Source organism: Bufo gargarizans, chromosome 6, assembly GCF_014858855.1.
Source record: "Bufo gargarizans isolate SCDJY-AF-19 chromosome 6, ASM1485885v1, whole genome shotgun sequence".
Classification (NCBI taxonomy): domain Eukaryota; kingdom Metazoa; phylum Chordata; class Amphibia; order Anura; family Bufonidae; genus Bufo; species Bufo gargarizans.
Genome location: NC_058085.1, coordinates 4,762,506 through 4,779,469, shown reverse-complemented (window position 1 = coordinate 4,779,469; position 16,964 = coordinate 4,762,506). Strand labels below are relative to the sequence as shown.

The following is a 16,964-nucleotide window of genomic DNA, read 5'->3' as shown; positions in this document are numbered from 1 at the left end:
TCTTGTACACAGGAGCAGTATTATAGTAGTTATATTCTTGTACACAGGAGCAGTATTATAGTAGTTATATTCTTGTACATAGGAGCAGTATTATAGTAGTTATATTCTTGTACATAGGAGGCTGTATTATAGTATTTATATTCTTGTACATAGGAGCAGTATTATAGCAGTTATATTCTTGTACATAGGAGGCTGTATTATAGTATTTATATTCTTGTACAGAGGAGCAGTATTATAGTAGTTATATTCTTGTACATAGGAGCAGTATTATAGTAGTTATATTCTTGTACATAGGAGGCAGTATTATAGTAGTTATATTCTTGTACATAGGAGGCAGTATTATAGTAGTTATAATCTTGTACATAGGAGCAGTATTATAGTAGTTATATTCTTGTACATAGGAGGCAGTATTATAGTAGTTATATTCTTGTACATAGGAGGCAGTATTATAGTAGTTATATTCTTGTACATAGGGGCAGTATTATAGTAGTTATAGTCTTGTACATAGGAGCAGTATTATAGTAGTTATATTCTTGTACATAGGAGCAGTATTATAGTAGTTATATTCTTGTACATAGGAGGCAGTATTATAGTAGTTATATTCTTGTACATAGGAGCAGTATTATAGTAGTTATATTCTTGTACATAGGAGCAGTATTATAGTAGTTATATTCTTGTACATAGGAGGCAGTATTATAGTAGTTATATACTTGTACATAGGAGGCAGTATTATAGTAGTTATATTCTTGTACATAGGAGCAGTATTATAGTAGTTATATTCCTGTACACAGGAACAGTATTATAGTAGTTATATTCCTGTACACAGGAACAGTATTATAGTAGTACTATTCTTGTACATAGGAGGCAGTATTATAGCAGTTATATTCTTGTACATAGGAGGCAGTATTATAGTAGTTATATTCTTGTACACAGGAACAGTATTATAGTAGTTATATTCCTGTACACAGGAACAGTATTATAGTAGGTATATTCCTGTACACAGGAACAGTATTATAGTAGGTATATCCTTCTACATAGGGACAGTTTTATAACATAATCTTGCTCAAATCTATAATTTTCTTCAGTCTGCGGTATGAATTATAATATCTTTAACCAAATGTTGTTACCTTTTAAAGGGAACCTGTCACCGGGATTTTGTGTATAGAGCTGAAGACATGGGTTGCTAGATGGCCGCTAGCACATCCGGAATACCCCGTCCCCATAGCTCTGTGTGCTTTTATTGTGTCAACAAAACGATTTTATAGATATGTAAATGAGGCAAGTAAGGAGCCCAAGGGGCTGTTACTAACGTTTCCGTAGCCCAGCCTTGCCCACTGTGAAGGAGCCCAGCACCGCCTGCATCCTCCGAATCTCCTCCTTGCTACCCGACGTCACAAAACTAGAGCGCTGTAATCTCACGATGCGCAGTTCATTCCCAGAGGCTGATACCAGCACAGGGAAGGAACACTTTGCCGACACTGTGACTTTGTGAGATTACAGCGCTCTAGCTTTGTGACGTCGGGGAGCAAGGAGGGGATTCGGAGGATGCAGGCGGTGCTGGGCTCCTTCACAGTTAATAGTTAATACACATCCTGGTGACAGGTTCCCTTTAACTCTGACCTAGAGAATGACATACAAGTCCCATGAAGCTGGGCAGTCAGCCTGATGGATTTTATAGCACAAATAAAGGAGCCTTCATAAATATGGAGCAGAAAGGCGCCTGGTGGACAGATCTGTAGTGCAGCTTAGAGGGAGATTGTGTCCCACGCTACATAAATTCTCCAGGATCAAGAAGAACAGTGAAAAAGATAGATTGATTTTTATTCTGTTCCTTTCCATCACTATAACATCTACAGGAAACGTAAAAAATGTAAAGCAGGGCAGAGATTATGGCTAGCAGCATTATACTGCATGTATATATATATCATACCCCAGCTGTACATATATAATTATATACAGGAGATGCCCAGGTTATACCAGCATGGTCCATATCACTATATACAAGAAGATGTATAACTTATACCAGCTGTACATATATAATTATATACAGGAGATGCCCAGGTTATACCAGCATGGTCCATATCACTATATACAAGAAGATGTATAACTTATACCAGCTGTACATATATAATTATATACAGGAGATGCCCAGGTTATACCAGCATGGTCCATATCACTATATACAAGAAGATGTATAACTTATACCAGCTGTACATATATAATTATATACAGGAGATACCCAGGTTATACCAGCTGTACATATATAATTATATACAGGAGATGCCCAGGTTATACCAGCTGTACATATATAATTATATACAGGAGATACCCAGGTTATACGAGCATGGTCCATATCACTATATACAAGAAGATGTATAACTTATACCAGCTGTACATATATAATTATATACAGGAGATGCCCAGGTTATACCAGCATGCTCCATATCACTGTATACAAGAAGATGTATAACTTATACCAGCTGTACATATATAATTATATACAGGAGATGCCCAGGTTATACCAGCATGGTCCATATCACTATATACAAGAAGATGTATAACTTATACCAGCTGTACATATATAATTATATACTGGAGATACCCAGGTTATACCAGCATGCTCCATATCACTATATACAAGAAGATGTATAACTTATACCAGCTGTACATATATAATTATATACAGGAGATGCCCAGGTTATACCAGCATGGTCCATATCACTATATACAAGAAGATGTATAACTTATACCAGCTGTACATATATAATTATATACAGGAGATGCCCAGGTTATACCAGCTGTACATATATAATTATATACAGGAGATGCCCAGGTTATACCGGCATGGTCCATATCACTATATACAAGAAGATGTATAACTTATACCAGCTGTACATATATAATGATATACAGGAGATACCCAGGTTATACCAGCATGGTCCATATCACTATATACAAGACTATGTATAACTTATACCAGCTGTATGCCCGGGTTCTGACTGCTGGCACACAATTCTTCGCACTGGGGTCTCATTCCGCCAAGTAGTGAATCACTTTGCAGTTACACGAACAGTAGAATAACATTTCTCGCTTTCACTCTGACTTTGGCAGCGACTTTGTTGTGCTGAAACATGAGTTACGTGGCAGAGCTGGCAGAGGTTCTGGAAGCCGTAGTAATTGTCATACATGCTGCAGGGAGCAGACAGAACCAAGCGATGAGGATGGACAGTCTGCAGTGGGCAGGGAGCAGACAGAACCAAGCGATGAGGATGGACAGTCTGCAGTGGGCAGGGAGCAGACAGAACCAAGCGATGAGGATGGACAGTCTGCAGTGGGCAGGGAGCAGACAGAACCAAGCGATGAGGATGGACAGTCTGCAGTGGGCAGGGAGCCGCGCCATCTGATAACTTTGTCTTAGTGGTACTCTACTTGTGCCCTCTTGCAACTATCACTTCTATCTGGGATTCTTTTTACTTTAAAAGGGTTTTCCATGATTTTTATACTGAAGACCCATCCTCAGGAAAGGTCATCAGTATCTGACTGGTGGGGGTCCGACACCCAGGAACCCTGCCGAACTGATACGGATGACCTACCCAGAGGATGGGTCATCAGTATAAAAATCACGGAAAACCTCTTTAATGTTCCAGATAAGTCCCCCTTCGGGCACAGATAAAGGGATTTCGATAAGGGAAGAATTGAGGAGAGGATTGAGGGTGCAAGGAACATAATTAATAATTTGAATAGGGATGGACAGCCCACATATAACACCGTGTGCAATAAAACAGCTCCACCCAGTGGTCCAAATAGTGTGAAGATGCTAAAGATGTGTGAAGATGTGAGATATCAGTGTCAGGTGGCAGCAGACCAAGCAGTAATAACTAGTATTGGACTATGAACACTCACTAGTCTCAGCCCAGGTGCACACATCTCCAAACATCAGCATGGAACATGGTCCTTACCGTGTGTTGTGGGCTCCTCAGATGTATCCCAGCTCTGGATGGTCTCGGCTCTGCAACAGTAATGAGCAGGGAGTAGTATAAGGATGTAGTGGACGGGCAGGAAATGATTACAGAAGCTGTGGTAACACTAAAGGACGGAGGATGGGGCAATCCGGGTGACTCGTTCCTGCCCGTCACCGACTATTCAAAACTCCCATTCAGACTTTTGTCACTTAGAGGAAGAGAAAGGACGAAAATGGTGCAAACCCCAAAACCCCCCCCAAAACCAGTCTGCACAGCCTTGTTAGATCATATGGAGGACACAATGGTCGGTCACAGCAGATACTTGTGGTCCAGTTTAGGGGAAGAGAACGGAAGGATTGTGGTACATGACCTTGGACGTGAGCCCAATCTCTACAAAGACCCCTATGAGGGTGAATGTGAGGCGGCTCAGTCGTCTGAAGAGTCGTCTGTTCCTCAAGTCCTCAGGGCAAATCCACAATTATCTGCTGCCCAAAATACTGAGACACAGAACATGTCCCATAGGACTCTGTATATGTATGACCAGATACTGTTTGGATAGTGATAAGAGGTAGGTGACTAGATATCAGATATATAGTAATAACAGGTAGGTGACCAGATACTGTTTGGATAGTGATAAGAGGTAGGTGACCAGATATTGGATGGATAGTGATAATAAACAGGTGGCCAGATATGGCACTGATAGTGATAGGAGGTAGGTGACCTCATATGAAATGGAAAGTGATAGAAGGTAGGTGATTGGATATGGGTCTGATAACCTGCCCATCTCCACATGACCTGGTCATTCCCCTTCGATCTACCGACCTCCACAAGAGCTGCCTATCTCCACATGACCTGGCCACCTTCACATGATCCCCCACCTCCAAATGATCTGTCCACCTCCATTTGACCTAAAAATCTTGATTCTTGAGCTGAGCTAACCGTGTCCAGTCAGCCCACTCCTCTCTAGTCAATGTATCCTTCTCCCATCTACCTAACCATAACCCATATCCATCATCTCATTTCCTAATACAATAAAATAATTATCCATAACTAAGTTAAACATGGAGTATGGGAATATGACATCTATGGTGGAGGGCCCTCCATGTGGCACCAGCATTACAGCCTGGCATGAATGAACCATGTGAAGGACAGTGCATCACAGAGTGTGGAGAAGGCCTCTCTAATCCTCTCTCACAGCAGGAGGACAATATATTAGATGCTCACAATACAAGCTGTCAGGAAGCTGGAGGGCACAGGAGACGACTTGTATACACAGGACAATACCATCCGGTTTCCTTCCTTGAGCACCGCAGGCCGTAGATTGCAAATGACATGTTTATAAGCGAGCAGAGTGGTTTACAAGATGCTGGAACTCAGCACTCGGCAAAATCGAGAAGATCTCAGTGACAGCATGGAATTACGTAGGAGTGCATACTGATGGTGTAGTGCTACATTACAAGTCCAAACCTTAACCTACCTCCCTGTCAAAGGTGGTACAACAAGAGGGTAATATTCTGAAGCACCTACAGTCTTTAGACCCATGGGTGTGGGTCTTTAAGCTGGCAGGAGACTCAGAAATCAGTTGATATATTGTAGGACTCGTGTTGATGTCCTGGCCAAGTCACATAAAGAGCAATGTCCAGTATAGGTCTATTGACAAGACCATACCCAGGACTGTCCTCTCAGAGGACCAAAGAATTTTCAGGTGGACCTCCCTTGCAGTCCTAAAAAGGTAAGAACTTTGGAAGAAGGTGACTAACTGGGTTTGGTCAAACATTAAATCTTTAGCATCTTCACCAAACCTTAAAACTAGCAACACATGGCCCAATTAAGATTGTCCTGCTACCTGATCCACATTGTTGAACTGATCAAACTGGTCCATTTCAGTGGCCCGATCCCGGGCCGGCTATCCTGGCCTGACACCCGAGTGTCCTGATAATTGTCCTGGCTTGGCGTCTAATAACTGTTGTTGGCCTGATAATAGGTCCATGTTGGTGGCCAGTTACTCATTGGCAAACCGGCAATCAGGAAATTTACCATGATGAAGGTAAGGATCAGGCAATCTCAGGATATTAGCAAGGCTAGCACATATGAACATGGCACCAACACAGATGCCTTCAGCTGCCAAGCACACAGGTAACAAGTCAGCTGGTGTCATAGGTATAAAACTGCTGACAGATGCCCTCTAAAGAGTCAGAATGAATGCAGAGAGGGCATCTAGATCTTAGAGAAGATTCTTCTCCATCTGTGCCGGGGAACTCCGCAGGAAGGAATAATGACTTCAAAGCACAATCCTGACAGTGTGCCCGGAACCTGTGGTGCAATCACATGACCAACACGTGATGTCATCAGAGTAAAGTGCATCTCATGTCAAATGTTCGTTACGTCAGCTCTCATACTCTAATCACATCTAAAGCAGTATGCAAAGTTCTGCTGGTCTTCTGTTAGCTCTCAGGAGCTCAGAGTGCCCCCCGTTGGTTCTGAACCCATACAGAACATATTTTTAAGTGTAAATACAGCTTTGGATGTGACTGGAGTCACAGCTGAAGATCAGTACTGGATTAATAGGGCACGACGCAGTGGTCATATCCCCCCGGCCCCCTCAATAAAGCAGTAGTTCCCGTTATGTACACAGATCAAGTGAAGATCATGGCCCTGGATTATGGACTTTATTAATAAAATATAATACAAGAATTAAATCAATCATCAATCATATCAGAAGGAGTTAGGAAATGTAATGAAGATCTCAGCGGCACATGGCCTTCACTTGATCCATGTACACTAGATGACTGCATATTGAACCAGTACACAAGGTGAGGCACTGGACAGGTTATGTTATTTTGGCCAAAATATTAACATTTACTAAAACGTCAAAGAAAAAGAGTCCATGATGTCAGAAGATCAATACTTGAAGTTTCCAAGAGTAACGGAGGTCCTGACATCTGCGGTTTCGGAGAGGCTGCCACATGTGCTGCCTTTCACACTTTATTCTTCCTCTGAGTTTTTTAGGTTCATAAACGACAGAATAATATTTGGTTTCTATGGTTTTCCAAGTCTATGAGTTAAGCAGCAGCTCACCGTGTTTGAGGCTCATGTCACCAAGGAGATCATTCACCGGGTGACAATAGTATTTATATATCTAAGACGAGAATCTGCTATACCGCAACTAACAACTGCATGTAACAGGGGAACAAAAACACAGCAACGCTGGGGGGAAAGGGGGGGCTGCCAACTACTGATAACATTCATACAGATAAACATACCCAGGCAATAATACTGCTCCTATGTACAAGACTATAACTACAATAATACTGCTCCTATGTACAAGAATATAACTACTATAATACTGCTCCTATGTACAAGAATATAACTACTATAATACTGCCTCCTATGTACAAGAATATAACTACTATAATACTGCTCCTATGTACAAGAATATAACTACTATAATACTGCTCCTATGTACAAGAATATAACTACTATAATACTGCCTCCTATGTACAAGAATATAACTGCTATAATACTGCTCCTATGTACAAGAATATAACTACTATAATACTGCTCCTATGTACAAGAATATAACTGCTATAATACTGCTCCTATGTACAAGAATATAACTACTATAATACTGCTCCTATGTACAAGAATATAACTACTATAATACTGCCTCCTATGTACAGGAATATAACTACTATAATACTGCTCCTATGTACAAGAATATAACTACTATAATACTGCTCCTATGTACAAGAATATAACTACTATAATACTGCTCCAATGTACAAGAATATAACTACTATAATACTGCTCCTATGTACAAGAATATAACTACTATAAAACTGCTCCTATGTACAAGAATATAACTACTATAATACTACTCCTATGTACAAGAATATAATTACTATAATACTGCCTCCTATATACAAGAATATAACTACTATAATACTGCCTCCTATGTACAAGAATATAACTGCTATAATACTGCTCCTATGTACAAGAATATAACTACTATAATACTGCTCCTATGTACAAGAATATAACTACTATAATACTGCCTCCTATGTACAAGAATATAACTGCTATAATACTGCTCCTATGTACAAGAATATAACTACTATAATACTGCTCCTATGTACAAGAATATAACTGCTATAATACTGCTCCTATGTACAAGAATATAACTACTATAATACTGCTCCTATGTACAAGAATATAACTACTATAATACTGCTCCTATGTACAAGAATATAACTGCTATAATACTGCTCCTATGTACAAGAATATAACTACTATAATACTGCTCCTATGTACAAGAATATAACTACTATAATACTGCCTCCTATGTACAGGAATATAACTACTATAATACTGCTCCTATGTACAAGAATATAACTACTATAATACTGCTCCTATGTACAAGAATATAACTACTATAATACTGCTCCAATGTACAAGAATATAACTACTATAATACTGCTCCTATGTACAAGAATATAACTACTATAAAACTGCTCCTATGTACAAGAATATAACTACTATAATACTACTCCTATGTACAAGAATATAATTACTATAATACTGCCTCCTATATACAAGAATATAACTACTATAATACTGCCTCCTATGTACAAGAATATAACTGCTATAATACTGCTCCTATGTACAAGAATATAACTACTATAATACTGCTCCTATGTACAAGAATATAACTACTATAATACTGCCTCCTATGTACAAGAATATAACTGCTATAATACTGCTCCTATGTACAAGAATATAACTACTATAATACTGCTCCTATGTACAAGAATATAACTGCTATAATACTGCTCCTATGTACAAGAATATAACTACTATAATACTGCTCCTATGTACAAGAATATAACTACTATAATACTGCCTCCTATGTACAGGAATATAACTACTATAATACTGCTCCTATGTACAAGAATATAACTACTATAATACTGCTCCTATGTACAAGAATATAACTACTATAATACTGCTCCAATGTACAAGAATATAACTACTATAATACTGCCTCCTATGTACAAGAATATAACTACTATAATACTGCCTCCTATGTACAAGAATATAACTACTATAATACTGCCTTCTATGTACAAGAATATAACTACTATAATACTGCCTCCTATGTACAAGAATATAACTACTATAATACTGCCTCCTATGTACAAGAATATAACTACTATAATACTGCCTCCTATGTACAATAATATAACTACTATAATACTGCCTCCTATGTACAAGAATATACCTACTATAATACTGCCTCCTATGTACAAGAATATAACTACTATAATACTGCTCCTATGTACAAGAATATAACTACCATAATACTGCTCCTATGTACAAGAATATAACTACTATAATACTGCTCCTATGTACAAGAATATAACTACTATAATACTGCTCCTATGTACAAGAATATAACTACTATAATACTGCTCCTATGTACAGGAATATAACTACTATAATACTGCTCCTATGTACAAGAATATGACTACTATAATACTGCTCCTATGTACAAGAATATAACTGCTATAATACTGCTCCTATGTACAAGAATATATCTACTATAATACTGCTCCTATGTACAAGAATATAACTACTATAATACTGCTCCTATGTACAAGAATATAACTACTATAATACTGCTCCTATGTACAAGAATATATCTACTATAATACTGCTCCTATGTACAAGAATATAACTGCTATAATACTGCCCCTATGTACAAGAATATAACTACTATAATACTGCCTCCTATGTACAAGAATATAACTACTATAATACTGCTCCTATGTACAAGAATATAACTACTATAATACTGCCTCCTATGTACAAGAATATAACTACTATAATACTGCTCCTATGTACAAGAATATAACTACTATAATACTGCTCCTATGTACAGGAATATAACTGCTATAATACTGCTCCTATGTACAAGAATATAACTACTATAATACTGTCTCCTATGTACAAGAATATAACTGCTATAATACTGCTCCTATGTACAAGAATATAACTACTATAATACTGCCTCCTATGTACAAGAATATAACTACTATAATACTGCTCCTATGTACAAGAATATAACCACTATAATACTGCTCCTATGTACAAGAATATAACCACTATAATACTGCTCCTATGACTTATCTTCCTGTGTGCACTATGTTCTGGGTCCTGTGTTGTGGATGATGTTTTTGTTCTATCATTTAATCTTCTGGTGACAGATCGTTAAATATTAACATTCACTTTGGCCCAATGACCTCCTTAAAGACTGAACCGCAGAGATTCTTCTCCGTCTCGTTGGGGTTTTTGGTCAGTTTTGAAGAAAACTTTGCTAATTCATTTGGTTTCCCGAAATACCTAAAATAAACCCACAAACTCCGTAATCACTGGAGAGATGGAGGAAAGAGAGGAAACAGCTCAGCAGGCAGTATCACACAGGATAGGATTAGATACACAGCTCAGCAGGCAGTATCACACAGGATAGGATTAGATACACAGCTCAGCAGGCAGTATCACACAGGATAGGATTAGATACACAGCTCAGCAGACAGTATCACACAGGATTAGATACACAGCTCAGCAGACAGTATCACACAGGATAGGATTAGATACACATCTCAGCAGACAGTATCACACAGGGTAGGATTAGATACACAGCTCAGCAGACAGTATCACACAGGATAGGATTAGATACACAGCTCAGCAGGCAGTATCACACAGAATAGGATTAGATACACAGCTCAGCAGACAGTATCACACAGGATAGGATTAGATACACAGCTCAGCAGTCAGTATCACACAGGATAGGATTAGATACACAGCTCAGCAGACAGTATCACACAGGAGAGGATTAGATACACATCTCAGCAGACAGTATCACACAGGATAGGATTAGATACACAGCTCAGCAGACAGTATCACACAGGATAGGATTAGATACACAGCTCAGCAGACAGTATCACACAGGATAGGATTAGATACACAGCTCAGCAGTCAGTATCACACAGGATAGGGTTAGATACACAGCTCAGCAGACTGTATCACACAGGATAGGATTAGATACACAGCTCCGCAGACAGTATCACACAGGAGAGGATTAGATACACAGCTCAGCAGACAGTATCACACAGGATTAGATACACAGCTCAGCAGACAGTATCACACAGGATAGGATTAGATACACATCTCAGCAGACAGTATCACACAGGATAAGGATTAGATACACAGCTCAGCAGACAGTATCACATAGGATTAGATACACAGCTCAGCAGACAGTATCACACAGGATAGGATTAGATACACAGCTCAGCAGACAGTATCACCAGGATAGGATTAGATACACAGCTCAGCAGACAGTATCACACAGGATAGGATTAGATACACAGCTCAGCAGACAGTATCACACAGGATAGGATTAGATACACAGCTCAGCAGACAGTATCACACAGGGATAGGATTAGATACACAGCTCAGCAGACAGTATCACACAGGATAGGATTAGATACACAGCTCAGCAGACAGTATCACACAGGATAGGATTAGATACACAGCTCAGCAGACAGTATCACACAGGATAGGATTAGATACACAGCTCAGCAGACAGTATCACACAGGATAGGATTAGATACACAGCTCAGCAGACAGTATCACACAGGATAGGAATTAGATACACAGCTCAGCAGACAGTATCACACAGGATAGGATTAGATACACAGCTCAGCAGACAGTATCACACAGGATAGGATTAGATACACAGCTCAGCAGACAGTATCACACAGGATAGGATTAGATACACAGCTCAGCAGACAGTATCACACAGGATAGGATTAGATACACAGCTCAGCAGACAGTATCACACAGGATAGGGATTAGATACACAGCTCAGCAGACAGTATCACACAGGATAGGATTAGATACACAGCTCAGCAGACAGTATCACACAGGATAGGATTAGATACACAGCTCAGCAGACAGTATCACACAGGATAGGATTAGATACACAGCTCAGCAGACAGTATCACACAGGATAGGATTAGATACACAGCTCAGCAGACAGTATCACACAGGATAGGATTAGATACACAGCTCAGCAGACAGTATCACACAGGATAGGATTAGATACACAGCTCAGCAGACAGTATCACACAGGATAGGATTAGATACACAGCTCAGCAGTACAGTATCACACAGGATAGGATTAGATACACAGCTCAGCAGACAGTATCACACAGGATAGGATTAGATACACAGCTCAGCAGACAGTATCACACAGGATAGGATTAGATACACAGCTCAGCAGACAGTATCACACAGGATAGGATTAGATACACAGCTCAGCAGACAGTATCACACAGGATAGGATTAGATACACAGCTCAGCAGACAGTATCACACAGGATAGGATTAGATACACAGCTCAGCAGACAGTATCACACAGGATAGGATTAGATACACAGCTCAGCAGACAGTATCACACAGGATAGGATTAGATACACAGCTCAGCAGACAGTATCACACAGGATAGGATTAGATACACAGCTCAGCAGACAGTATCACACAGGATAGGATTAGATACACAGCTCAGCAGACAGTATCACACAGGATAGGATTAGATACACGGCTCAGCAGACGGTATCACACAGGACAGGATTAGATACACAGCTCAGCAGACAGTATCACACGGGATAGGATTAGATACACAGCTCAGCAGACAGTATCACACGGGATAGGATTAGATACACAGCTCAGCAGACGGTATCACACAGGATAGGATTAGATACACAGCTCAGCAGACAGTATCACACAGGATAGGATTAGATACACAGCTCAGCAGACAGTATCACACAGGATAGGATTAGATACACAGCTCAGCAGACAGTATCACACAGGATAGGATTAGATACACAGCTCAGCAGACAGTATCACACGGGATAGGATTAGATACACAGCTCAGCAGACGGTATCACACAGGATAGGATTAGATACACAGCTCAGCAGACAGTATCACACAGGATAGGATTAGATACACAGCTCAGCAGACAGTATCACACAGGATAGGATTAGATACACAGCTCAGCAGACAGTATCACACAGGATAGGATTAGATACACAGCTCAGCAGACAGTATCACACAGGATAGGATTAGATACACAGCTCAGCAGACAGTATCACACAGAGCACTCTATCTAGGATTGTATGAGGTGATGATCAGTCTAATGCCCAGTATGTGACAGCTCCCTCCTCTACTGTCCCATCTACACACAAAAAAGGGAGATCAGAGGAGAGTATGTGCGAGATCACCACACAGGTATATACGCCGTATACTGCAATATATCACAAAATCAAATAACAAAGCAGATTTTACTACAGGTCAATACATATCCCTCAAAAGATGAAAATCACATTGAAAACATTCTAACGGCACAGGGCACTCTAAGAAATGGGCGGTTTATATTGGGGGCAGTCTAATAATCAGAGCATTCTAATGACTAACCCACATTAGTAGAGCATTCAGTCAACACCTTTACTAAGTGCAGAACATTCTACAGAGGGCAATCTAATACGGTATAAAAGTGAGCACTCTAATGTCAAGTACCGCAAATCTTCCAGGAAACCCACTAACCTTAGATATAGTGTAGAGCAGTCTAATGTCCAGCTTAGCACACAGCATTCTACCATGGAATTTAAGGTACGGAATTTTCTTAGTAATATAAATGCATTATCAACATGGTTAAAGGACTGCTGTATGGTGTAGAGAGCGGTCAAAGGACTGCTGTATGGTGTAGAGAGCGGTCAAAGGACTGCTGTATGGTGTAGAGAGCGGTCAAAGGACTGATGTATGGTGTAGAGAGCGGTCAAAGGACTGCTGTATGGTGTAGAGAGCGGTCAAAGGACTGCTGTATGGTGTAGAGAGCGGTCAAAGGACTGATGTATGGTGTAGAGAGCGGTCAAAGGACTGCTGTATGGTGTAGAGAGCATTCTAAGGACTGCTGTATGGTGTAGAGAGCATTCTAAGGACTGCTGTATGGTGTAGAGAGCATTCTAAGGACTGCTGTATGGTGTAGAGAGCGGTCAAAGGACTGATGTATGGTGTAGAGAGCATTCTAAGCACTGATGTATGGTGTAGAGAGCGGTCAAAGGACTGATGTATGGTGTAGAGAGCATTCTAAGGACTGATGTATTGTACAGACAGCATTCTAAGGACTGATGTATGGTGTAGAGAGCATTCTAAGGACTGATGTATTGTACAGACAGCATTCTAAGGACTGATGTATTGTACAGACAGCATTCTAAGGACTGATGTATTGTACAGACAGCATTCTAAGGACTGATGTATTGTACAGACAGCATTCTAAGGACTGATGTATTGTACAGACAGCATTCTAAGGACTGATGTATTGTACAGACAGCATTCTAAGGACTGATGTATTGTACAGACAGCATTCTAAGGACTGATGTATTGTACAGACAGCATTCTAAGGACTGATGTATTGTACAGACAGCATTCTAAGGACTGATGTATTGTACAGAGAGCATTCTAATGACTGACGTATTGTACAGAGAGCATTCTAATGACTGATGTATTGTACAGAGAGCATTCTAAGGACTGATGTTTTGTACAGACAGCATTCTAAGGACTGATGTATTGTACAGAGAGCATTCTAAGGACTGATGTATTGTACAGAGAGCATTCTAAGGACTGATGTATTGTACAGAGAGCATTCTAAGGACTGATGTATTGTACAGAGAGCATTCTAAGGACTGATGTTTTGTACAGAGAGCATTCTAAGGACTGATGTATTGTACAGAGAGCATTCTAAGGACTGATGTATTGTACAGAGAGCATTCTAAGGACTGATGTTTTGTACAGAGAGCATTCTAAGGACTGATGTATTGTACAGACAGCATTCTAAGGACTGATGTTTTGTACAGAGAGCATTCTAAGGACTGATTTATTGTACAGAGAGCATTCTAAGGACTGATGTATGGTGTAGAGAGCATTCTAAGGACTGATGTATTGTACAGAGAGCATTCTAAGGACTGATGTATGGTGTAGAGAGCATTCTAAGGACTGATGTATTGTACAGAGAGCATTCTAAGGACTGATGTATTGTACAGAGAGCAATCTAACGAAGATAGCACAACAGGTTACGATACAGAGAATTCTACAGACTGTTTAATGGCACAGAAATCATGTTCAGAAATGCTTACAATACACTGAGCATTGTCACAGCCGGTGTATAACATAGAAGCATTCTGTCTAAGGACACGTTTATGATATAGAGAACGTTCTAATGGACAATTTTCAGTACAGAAAAAAATTCCTTTAGCTTCCAACTCTTCTCTAACTTCTGTGACTCTGCATCACCTTAAAATAATCAGAGAAAAAGTTGGGTTCTTTAATGGAAATGGGATAAAAATAAGATGGGGAAGGGTTAAAAAAAATATTTAAATGAAAATAGGTGGTGTTTACAGCTGCCCCCTACTGTGTATAGCTGGTACCGACACACAATGTCATATCATACCAGTAGGAGTTTGGTGGGGGGGGGGGGGGGCACTCATGTTCTGACAACGGGTGTGTATGTGGATCAGGTCATGTGTCCCTCCCTGGTAATGTGTTCTGTAGTGCAGTGATGTCATCATATTTATTTATTTATGCTAATTTTGAAAGCAAATTAGAACGGCTCCTACTTAATGCTTTAATTTATCGCAAAACAAGAGCAGCTGTTCCCTCTCCCCAATTCCACTCTCAGCTGTTGCTGCGTCTGTGCTTCTCCGTCTGAGCTCATTGCCCTGCTGGTCGCACGCAGCATCTTCAGGGAATATATATATATATATATATATATATATATATATATATATATATATATATATATATATATATATATATACACACACACACACACAGTACAGACCAAAAGTTTGGACACCTTCTCATTCAAGGAGTTTTCTTTATTTTCATGACTATGACAATTGTAGATTCACACTGAAGGCATCAAAACTATGAATTAACACATGTGGAATTATATACATAACAAAAAAGTGTGAAACAACTGAAAATATGTCATATTCTAGGTTCTTCAAAGTAGCCACCTTTTGCTTTGATTACTGCTTTGCACACTCTTGGCATTCTCTTGATAAGCTTCAAGAGGTAGTCATTTGGACACACCATGAATGAGAAGGTGGTGTACACTGAAGTTACAAAGAAGTTCTGCTGAATGGTGTCCAGACCTTTGTGATCCAGTGGTCTATACAATGCACAGTCCCTGGTGATCCAGTGGTATATACAATGCACAGTCCCTGGTGATCCAGTGGTATATACAATGCACAGTCCCTGGTGATCCAGTGGTATATACAATGCACAGTCCCTGGTGATCCAGTGGTATATACAATGCACAGTCCCTGGTGATCCAGTGGTATATACAATGCACAGTCCCTGGTGATCCAGTGGTATATACAATGCACAGTCCCTGGTGATCCAGTGGTATATACAATGCACAGTCCCTGGTGATCCAGTGGTATATACAATGCACAGTCCCTGGTGATCCAGTGATATATACAATGCACAGTCCCTGGTGATCCAGTGGTATATACAATGCACAGTCCCTGGTGATCCAGTGATATATACAATGCACAGTCCCTGGTGATCCAGTGATATATACAATGCACAGTCCCTAGTGATCCAGTGATATATACCATACAAAGTGGCAAAATTTTCTGGAAAACTCCTAAGTCTGTTTAACCCCTTAAGGACCCTTGCCGTACATGTATGTCACATCTGGACGTGACTTAAGGACTAGTGACGTACATGTACGGCACAAGGTCCGCCGGGGGCTGGGAGGGAATTGCGGGGGAATCAGGGCACTATAGCTGCTCTTACCGGCAGGCAGCCATGCCAGGGAAAGGGCAGCATGGTGCAGCACCGCCCCCCTGCAGCTCCAAGCGCTGCGATTGACCGGTC

At 40.1% G+C, this 16,964-nt stretch overlaps 1 protein-coding gene across 4 annotated transcripts in view; it reads right to left on the bottom strand.

The window, feature by feature from the left end:
- LOC122941177 (growth arrest-specific protein 7-like) overlaps window positions 1-16,964 on the bottom strand; it is a 178,342-nt gene that overhangs the window by 79,061 nt on the left and 82,317 nt on the right. Inside the window, exon 1 of one of the 4 annotated variants that reach the window (XM_044298220.1) lies at window positions 3,960-4,066. The exons of the other annotated variants lie outside the window; for them this stretch is intronic. The gene's annotated coding sequence lies outside the window, so the exon portion shown is untranslated. Of the gene's footprint in view, window positions 1-3,959; window positions 4,067-16,964 lie in introns of those variants that run through there. 4 annotated transcript variants of the gene reach the window in all.